The 9,909-nt window shown below is 39.1% G+C and overlaps 1 long non-coding RNA gene across 2 annotated transcripts in view; it reads left to right on the forward strand.

Moving 5' to 3' along the window:
* The window catches only part of LOC137166948 (uncharacterized), a 39,427-nt gene extending 30,990 nt beyond the window's left edge, over nucleotides 1-8,437 (forward strand). For both annotated transcript variants that reach the window (XR_010923893.1, XR_010923894.1), the window contains exon 3: nucleotides 8,046-8,437. This is a non-coding gene — a long non-coding RNA (uncharacterized lncRNA). The remainder of the gene's footprint in view (nucleotides 1-8,045) is intronic.
* The last annotated feature ends 1,472 nt before the right edge of the window (nucleotides 8,438-9,909 follow it).

Below are 9,909 nucleotides of genomic sequence, written 5' to 3' on the forward strand. Positions count from 1 at the left end.
TCAAGAGAGATTAGAGAGGCACCCTCATCTCGTGTCTTGAAACATCCAAACAGTAGTATAATAAATAATGTGATATCCTAATTGCCATTTCTCATTTGCTATGATTTAGTGATGAGGAGAAGCTGCAAATTTTGAATACTTGTTACCAGTCTTCCCTAATCAAGACAAAATCATTAGTTGCAGCTGAAAAATTTGTAATCTAAAATGTCAGAAACTACAATACTTTATATAAACAATTTCTATACCTAGTTTTCCTTTCCTAGGCGTTCAAGTAAAAGAGCTTAGAACCTCCTCAAAGAGTTTCCCTTTACCTGATTTGTCTTACGTTTGGAACATGCACCTAAACTATAATTGAACTTTTCACCTTTTCCTCTTCTAAAACCCAGCCTCCAACTAAAAAAAGCTTTTAAAGGTCCTAGAGTACTAAAAATTGTCCAGGAGACAAACATCTCTGGGGGAAAAGATCCGTGAAAGCATCAAAATATTATCTGCAATAGAAATACAGGTTCTCTGTACCTCTAGGATTTTAAGAGCCCTATCCTGCATTTCTTTTACAATCCAAATCTCCCATAGATGTTCTACAGTGTTCAGAGAATGCAGGATTAGGCCCTAAAGTGTAATATACACTTTCCAAATCTTAATGGAAAAATCTGCTCACAGAGGGGCAAATCCCATTCTTCACCTTCACAAGCATGTGACTCAAAATGCAGAAGAAGAAATACAATTCTGGGACATTTATGCAGGGGGAGTCTATGCCATCTCTGCACCTCAGATGGGAGTGTCCACCCACAGTAGCACAGAAGGGTGGTTTTGAGAGTAGGACAATGGTGGCCTGGGACATGACCAGAGTATCTGTGACTAGGCAGACTTATTGGATAACACGTGGAGGGGTGAAAAGGTGAAAAAGTTGTGGCTAAAGAGTACACAGAAGGAGGATTCCATGCCCCACAGAACAAGCTGTGCTAAATTCACGTAATTCAGGCTTTGTACAAAGGAGAGAGGATATAGCTCTGGAAGAATGGAGGGGAAGAGGCATTTATCGGCTAGATGTACTCTACATTGGGTTTGAGGAATTGATATGATGCAAATTATGGCCATTGTAACAACTGAACTTTTATTAGGCATACAGTGTTTGCCATAATTAGACAGGTCCTTGGAAGAGAGAGACCCATCACCAGATGTGTGTTAAAATGTTCTTTACACCTGTGGTCAATCCCTTCATTCACTTCACTTGATGTACATTACCACCACCAGCTACCTGTTTGTCAACTTCTTCAATTGCTGTATTCATGCTGCTCTGTATACCAGACATGACTTTCCTGAGCTAATCTGCAGGCCCTTATCCTGTCAATATTAATCTGTCTTGAAGAACCAGTTCTGCTGTGATGTGTTCAGACTACCTAACCAGGAAGAAGAGGTGGATGAGGCTATTTTTTTGTTTGTTTTTTAAACAACTAATAAAACCATCCAAAGCACAGGACTTGGTAGTGATGCAGGACTGCAACTACCCAGACAACTGTTGGGAAAATAACATAGCAGAGCACAGATTATCCAACAAATTCTTGGAATGTATTGGAGACTCTTCTTTTTTTTTTTTTTTTTTAATTTCAGATGGTAGAGAAAGCTACTAGGGGAGATGCTGTCCTATATTTGATTTTTGACAAAGAGGGAGGAACTGGTTGAGAATTTGAAAGTCGAAGGTAGGAGGGAAAACAGCTCAAAAGATAATGGATTTCAAGAAAGCAGACTTCAGCAAACTCAGGGAGCTGATATGTAAGATTGTATGGGAAGCAAGTCTAAGGGGAAAAACAGTTCAAGAGAGTTGGCAGTTTTTCAGAAAGAGACTTTATTAAGGGCACAAGAGCAAACTATCCCACTACATAGGAAAGATAGGAAGTATTGCAAGAGACCCACCCTGGGTTTAACCATGTGATCTTCAGTGATCTGAAACTCAAAAAAAGAGTCCTGAAAAAAGTCAAATTACAAAGGATGAATATAAACAAACAACACAAGTATGTAGGGACAAAATTAGAAAGGCCGAGGCAAAACTGAGATTAAACTAGCTAGAGATATAAAGGATAACAAGAAAACATTCTACAAATACATGAGAAGCAAGAAGACGACCAAGAACAGGGTAGACCTATTACTCCATGGGGGGTGGGTGGGACAATAACAGAAAAGGTGGAAATGGCAGAAGTGTTAATTACTTTTTTTTTGTTTTGTTTTCACAAAAAGTTTAGTAGCAATTGGACATTTAATGTAATGAATGCTGGTGAAAAAGAGGTAAGATTGAGGTTAAAATAGGGAAAGAACAAGTTAAAATTACTTAGACAAGTTAGATGTCTTAAGACATCAGGACCTAATGAAATATATCTTAGAATACTCAAGGAGCTGACTAAGGAGATACCTGAGCCATTGGTGATTATCTTCTAAAAGTCATGGAAGATGGGAGAGATTACAGAGGACTGGAACAGACAAATATAGTGCCAATCTATAAAAAGGGAAATAAGGACAACCCAAGGAATTACACACCAGTCATCTTAACTTCAGTACCTGGAAAGATAATGGAGCAAATGATTAAGCAATCAATTTTCAAATGACTAGAAGAAGATAGGGTGATAAGTAACAGTCAGAATGGATTTGTCAAGAACAAATCATGTCAAACCAACCTAATAGCTTTCTTTGACAGGGTAACAAGCCTTGTGGATGGGGGAAAAGTTGTAGATGTAGTATCTTGAATTTAGTAAGTCTTTTGATATTGCCTTGCATGACCTTCTTATAAAAAAATTAGGGAAATACAACCTAGATGGGTGCATAACTGGTTAGAAAACCATTCCCAGAGAGTAATTATCAGTGGTTCATAGTAAAGCTGGAAGGATGTATCAAATGGATACCACAGGGATCAGTTCTGGGTCCAGTCCTGTTCCATATCTTCATCAATGATTTAGATAATGGCATAGAGAGTACACCTATAAAGTTTGTGGATGATACCAAAATTGGGAGAGGTTGCAAGTGCAGCAAGAGGATAGGATTGAAATTCAAAATGATCTGGAGAAATGGTCAGAAGTAAATAGAATGACACTCAATAAGGACAAATGCAAAATATTCCACTTAGGAAGGAACAATCAGTTGCACCCATACAAAATGGGAAATGACAGAAAAGAATCTGGAAGTCAAAGTGAATCACAAACTAAATATGAGTCAGTGTAACACTGTTGCAAAAAAAGCAAACATCATTCTGGGATGTTTTTGAAGGATTATTGTAAGTAAAACACAAATAAGTGTTCTGCTTTATTCCGTGCTGGTTAGGCCTCAACTGGAGTATTATGTCCAGTTCTGGGTGCCAAATTTCAGGAAAGATGTGGACAAATTGGAGAAAGTCCAGAGAAGAACAACAATAATGATTAAAGGTCTAGAAAACACGACCGCTGAGGGAAGATTGAAAACTGTTATGTCCCCTCTCACTTTTTTCTTTTCTAGACTAAACAAACCCAATTTTTTCCATTACAGAAAAGGTTGTTACAAGGAGGGAGAAAAATTGTTCTTAACTTCTGAGGAAGCAATGGGCTTAAATTGCATCAAGGGTGGTTTAGATTGGGCATTAGGAAAAACTTCCTAACTGTCAGGGTAGTTAAGCAATGGAAAAAATTGCCTAGGGAGGTTGTGTAATCTGTCTAATCTGCTCTTAAAGATCTCCAGTGACTAACACTTGTCAGGGATGGTCTAGATAATACTTAGCCCTGCCTCGAGTGCAGACTAGGTGACCGCTCGAGGTCCCTGCCAGTCCTACAATTCTGTGATTCCCTTTTATGTCTGTTCTCGGACTGTGAGTTCCTTGGGGTAAGTACCATTCCTTCTTGTCTGTCTGGAAAGTGCCTAGCACAGGGAATGTGTTTAACATGAAAAAACAATAAGACCTACCCTTTCCATGTTAAAGTGTTTCTTAAAGACTTGAAACTATGGTGCTGCTTACAGTGAATTGAGTTCATTTGTGAATAAAGTGCACATTTGTTGCTCCCTTTTCCCTAACTTCTCTACTTATCTGTCTGTCCTTACATCGTGAGTTTCTTGGAATAGAGAATTAGAGCTTGGCAGGAAACCATTTTTCCATACTAAAATTATTTTTCAGAGATTGAGTTTTTGTCCCATTTTAGGATGGGAAACCTTTTCAATCTGAAACTTTCATGAACTGACAATCCAAACAAATTTTGTGTTTGGGTCAATTGAAATGCGTTGTTTTGGTAATTTCAGAATGTTCTTTTTTATTTTTGACTTTTTCCCCCTTTTAGTCCTAATATACAAAGTTTCTGAAATAATCATTTTGATTTGAAACTTTCCAGTTTGAAAATGTCAAAGCATGACATTTTGATAACTTTGAGACTCTTTACTCAACTGGGTGAGTTTTGACAACTCTCCCCACGACAAGAAAATTTGGTAAACAGTTGCAGTTTTCAGTGGAAAAACAGTTTTTGAAAAATTCCTGACCACATCTAGAGAGAATGTCCTTCTTGCATGTTTGGAAAGTGCTTAGCACAAAGTGGGCATGTGAGCTGGTGTGTAAATGCCGCAGCATGACCTCTGGCCAGGCAAAGCATTGCACCAAGGTTCACTAGATCTGGCAGGGTGGTCAGTCAGTCCCTCTCACCCAAGTCCTGCAGATGTGTGTGTGTTTTCCTTGTTGTTCCTAGTGGGGTCAGTTGGTCCTCGTGGCTAGGGGGTCTGGAAACCCCCCTCAATTAAGTCTCTCAGGTGGTTGGTAGAGGAACCCAGATCCACCCACTCCATTTGATTCCAGCTCAGGGCCCTTAACTCAGACAGGCAGAATCAGGACTCAACAACTCCAGCTGTGCCCTGAGCTTCTTACTATTTCCCCTGGTTTCTATAGGCTTTTCAGCCTGTTGGTCTGGTTGTTCCACCTCAAGGTGCTGTCTGCAAGCAGCTACTTATCAGCTTGTGGCCAGGAGTTCCCTTCTTCAGCCTTGTTTGCTTCTCTGGCAGCCATCCCATCCCTCTGCTTCCCAACATTTTTATCCCCCCAGCTGCTGTGAAGCTGCCAGTCAGCATTGATTGGTGGTACTTGCATTAATCTGTTGGTTGCTGGGCCAGCATGGGGTATATACACTACATAACAGGGCACTACTGTAAGTATAATAAATTCTTGCATACAGTTTCAAGCATCTGAAGATACTTTTGTCCTGACTTCCTTCACCTTATAAAATCTAATGGAAAAAATTTGAACAAAAACTTTATTTGACTTCCAAAATTCAATATTAACACAATGAAATGGTTTGCTATCTAGTGATACAGACAATGAGATATAATGAGACAATACTAAATTATGTATTTCTCCATTCAACTTCTAATTACCTTTTCTCCTAAGAAATTTCAATGATGGAGAAAATCAAGGAAACAAAGCTTGATGTATTTTAAGGTTTGTGTGGGTGAGAAAATGAAAGGCATTGTAATGTCTGTCTTTCATTCTTTTTTGATTTAAGGAACTTACCTGATATTCAGTCCTGTAGTCTGGAATATTTCCTGATGTAGAACTGACAGAAAACAAAGATAATTTTAGTTAGCTCCACTGTTTTCTGGCAGTTACTTTTTATGGGTGCCATATTATCCAGCCTGCTCCTAAATTCCAAAATCAAGGAGGCACAATGTCTTTTTGTTACTACTTAACAGATTTTTTTCATGTTTTGATTTGATGTACATAATTATGATATACGTAATCCTGTGTAGATGAAGTATTTTCACTTTATGACAGGTGTGGTACATTTTGTGGTTATTCCTGAGCACAGGTATAATCAAGTGAATTGGGTCCACATTCCAATTGCTAAGTGTCCATAGGATTGGCTGGCTTGGTTTTTTATTTGGTTTATTTCATTAAAAAACTAATCTTCTCCTGTTTTGAAGATGCATTCACTAGTGCTATATGATCTCAAAAGGACCAGTGGTCCCCACACATATATCTGTATTAATTCTAAGAAACTGAGCTAGAACACTTGTCAGAACACACTTCTTTGCAAGATTGATGGTACTTCCAGCTTCCAACTGGATCAGAAATACCATGATGAAATACTGCTGCTTCTAGTCTCAACTAGAATAAAAATCCCAAGGGATGGGGGAATGAATACAATGCATCTTTGACTGTCTAAATAAATGGGGACCACTGAACAAATACAGATACGTTTTGGATAGCTAAGAAGATTTTCAATAGACATCAGGTCACATGACCATTTCAGATACTTGAAACTTTGATAATCAAGTCTGTTTTATAGTGATGGTAAAAAGCTTTCTTCCCTCCTGTGCATCTGTCCAGGTACTCTAATCAGGGAGAAAGGGTGGTGGAGTTAGGGTTCATCCTACTTCTTTCCCCTCTCTACTACCTCCTTGCCCACTTCATTGAAGTGTGTGGGTGGGTGCTATGTAAACCCACCACACTTTGAGTGAAATAAGAGAGGTCTCTCCCTTGTACAGCCCAGTAAGGGCTATGGTAATGTAGCCCTACATGATTTGGCTAACCAGAAAGTCTATTGCATAATTGTAGACAAAACATAATCTACTGTAATTTAGTTTCTGGCGAAAGTGACTGAAATGGAAAACTGCAAAGCAAACAAAGTATTTCAATTTTTTTCTCAATATACATGTCTATTTCTGAAGACCAACTAATTATTGACTAAATAAGTTATTGAGTCTGCTCTTTAATTTGCATCTCCACTAAAAAATTTGACAATCCTTGCACAACTTTGTGTTTCAGTAAAGTCTTGAACCACTGTAATACTTGCAAATTTTACCCTGGGTGAATATTCCGGTTTTTTTCTGCATTATTGTTGTGTTCTGTTATCAGCCAGCTTTTTGCTTCTTTCAAGTGGTGTGAAAGGGTTGCTTCTTTCAAGTGGTGTGAAAGGGTTGTTTATAGGGAGACGCTATAGAAATTGATATTCCATTGTTTAGGCCCCCGTCCTGCAGAGACTTACACTCATTTAATTTTACATACTGTGAATAGTTCTAGTCAATATAACTACTCATTGTACATAAAATTTAGCATATGCATAATTATTTGCAGGATCAGGACCTTAGTTATTAATGATACCCACAGATTTTTACATTCACTTCTCTTCCTAGTAAGTCAAATTTGTAAATGGCTAAGAGCATTTTAGCTGAAATAATAGTGTAGTGTTGTCCTGCCTCTCTAACATGGAAGAGGCTTTATTGGTTTTTTTTTTTTTTTTTAGTAATTCATGAAGATAAATTATGCTGCTATCAAACAAAGAAGGAAATACTTATTTCTTGGACTAATACTGATACTACTAGTCCAAGAAATAAGCACCTAGACATCTTATAAATATTAAGTTTACTAAGATTTTTACTTTTTAAGTGTGAAATTTGTTTGTTTTAAATTGAGCTGATGACTGACTGTGTGCATCTAATCCTTTAGAAATTTAATGAAATATGTTTTCTAGGAAGAAATTGCCAAAAAAAATTGTATATGAGAACAGCAGAGTCATGATTCTTTAAATTTTTAAAAAAACATAGGGGTCTCGTTACAATCGTTTATCTTGACAGCAAAGAGGGAAGAAATTAGTCTTTTAATCACTTTCTATTCCTTCAGGAGACAGGATCTCGTCTAATCAGACAGAGAATTACATAATCTATTTTTTAATTATTACAAAGGAAAAGTGTACTATAGCCCACACACTGTATAAGGTAGTGTACATTCCAGACTCCAGACCATCAGAGCCAATCTGACATATACACATCTGCATCTACAATGATAGTTTTCCTGGTATTACTTCACATCTCTTATCCAACCGACTAGTGTGACCCAAGGGACCCCTTGGTGCCAGTTGGCATTGGGCATGAGTGCTGCATGGGATTTATGGGGATCCCCTGGGTCTGATGTCTACATAATAGTGCACCAAAGGGTGGCATGGAGGTCTCTACCAACAACCAGTAATGTACTGGTCTTGAGTGTCATTATGAAATGCATGTACAGGTATTATTATTTAATGAGCTATATTGGAGATTTATGTCCTTAAAACCAGATGCTGATTAAAGGATTGCAAGAACAACAAAAGAGGGAGGCCATCAGGAGAAACAATTGGCAGGGGATATCCTACTTATGAAAAAGAACAAAGGACTATCCTGATGTATCTAAGAGTGCCGAGAGACACCCCTCAGCCTTTACTGAGGTGAGAAACTGAGAGCATGGCTTGTTTCATGTAAAAGGGATCACCATGTACCTGGCTGTAAAATGCTGATGAGCAATACTATAAGACATGACAGTAACTAGTTAAGTAGGTCTAGATTCTAGAATGTGTTATGATTTTATTTTACATGTAACCACTTGTTTCTCATATTTCTATGTGCTATCATGCAAGTTCCAACTCTGTTAAATTTTTACTTGTTTTCACTATAAACATATCTAAATGCTGTGTTACACCTCAGCTCACAGCTCCATATAACTGATAAGCTGGGGTGCACTGCTTTGTTGGGAGCAGCAGTTCTGTGAGCAGGGGCTGGTCACACCAGAGGGATGCTTGGAGAGGTTGGGGATTGGAGCATGACTATCACTAACCTGTAGAGAGAAAGTGGGGTCTGTGTAGGCATGGAGGACAGTGCTTGTGTGATCACAGCCAGGGATGTTAGGGCAGTGGTTCCCAAACTTTTTACCTTACTCCCCTCCCCTTACTCCTCTCTGCACCCCCTCACACTCCAGCTGCAGTTGGGAGCCTGGACGGGAACAGGGCTGTGATCGTGGCCGAGGCTGGGGCTGCAGCTGGGTCTGTGGCCGGGAACGGGAGCAGAACTGCAGCCAGGGCACAGTTGGGGCCTATGGCTGTGGGTGTGGGGACGGAAGTGGGGTGGGGCTGGCCCAGGCCCCTCTGCACCCTAGGGAGTTGAACCCCACAATTTGGGGACTTTGGGTTAGGGAGCTAACCCCTGGCAGGCACATACAAAGCTTCCTCATACTAAGGGGCAGGTAGTAGTGAAAAGCCTCAAACCTGCGTGCCTTCAGGAAGCATCACAGCTAGTTACATGATCTACTTTCTTGCTCAAACAACACTATTTTGTCTAATTAGCAACTATCATTCTTTCAGGAAAGTAAGAAGTTAAACATCCTTTCTATGCACTCAGTCTAATCAGAGAAGCAAAGGAGATGGCTGGAGCTCTTCATAGATTCCATATTGATCACAAGAAAGATGGGTTTAAATTTGTCCAGGCCTCAATTGCAAGTTGATTACATATTAATCAAGGTGGTACCATGCTGGAAGGAATTAAAATGAGTTACTTTGCAATTCAGACAGGCCAATATATGTCTAACCCTGTACACAGAAATTATGCACATTGAGTTTGCAGGATCAGTCTTGTGAATGGAGGAGTCCAGTCTTAAGCAGAATCCTCTTCTGTTAAAGCCTAGGCATGGTGTCTGGATGTTCAAGACACATCCACGGTATTTTTCCTTGTCATTAGATAATCCTCGTGAAAATATTAACCTTTGGACCAAACTTCCAACCTTTGGTGCCTCAGCTGGTGTGCACACAGAATGGGTAATTACATTCCTAAATCCAAATTTGGGCAGGCAGTTACCTATTTTACACTCTAATATACACATCTGCACACCGTATTTTGTACCTGCTATAGGCATAAGTGCATATTTTGTGGATGTAATTACTTGTCCTGATTGGAAAATTTGTCCTTTTGGCTCACTCTTTAGGGAGAAACTTTGCCATCCTCAAGGTAGCTTGAAGTTATCTTGTCCTTTCTTTTGAAACTCAGTTAGACTGTTTGTATATGAACAAAGACCATTAGACAATGAGGGTATTTGTTCCACATTTGCACAGAAGTTTCAAACATGGAAAGCAACTCAGCATTGAACAGAAATATGGAAAACATAAACTCTTTTGA

Source organism: Emydura macquarii, unplaced genomic scaffold (assembly GCF_026122565.2).
Source record: "Emydura macquarii macquarii isolate MOO-44397 ecotype Brisbane River unplaced genomic scaffold, CSIRO-AGI_Emac_v2 contig_2897, whole genome shotgun sequence".
NCBI classification, from domain to species: domain Eukaryota; kingdom Metazoa; phylum Chordata; order Testudines; family Chelidae; genus Emydura; species Emydura macquarii.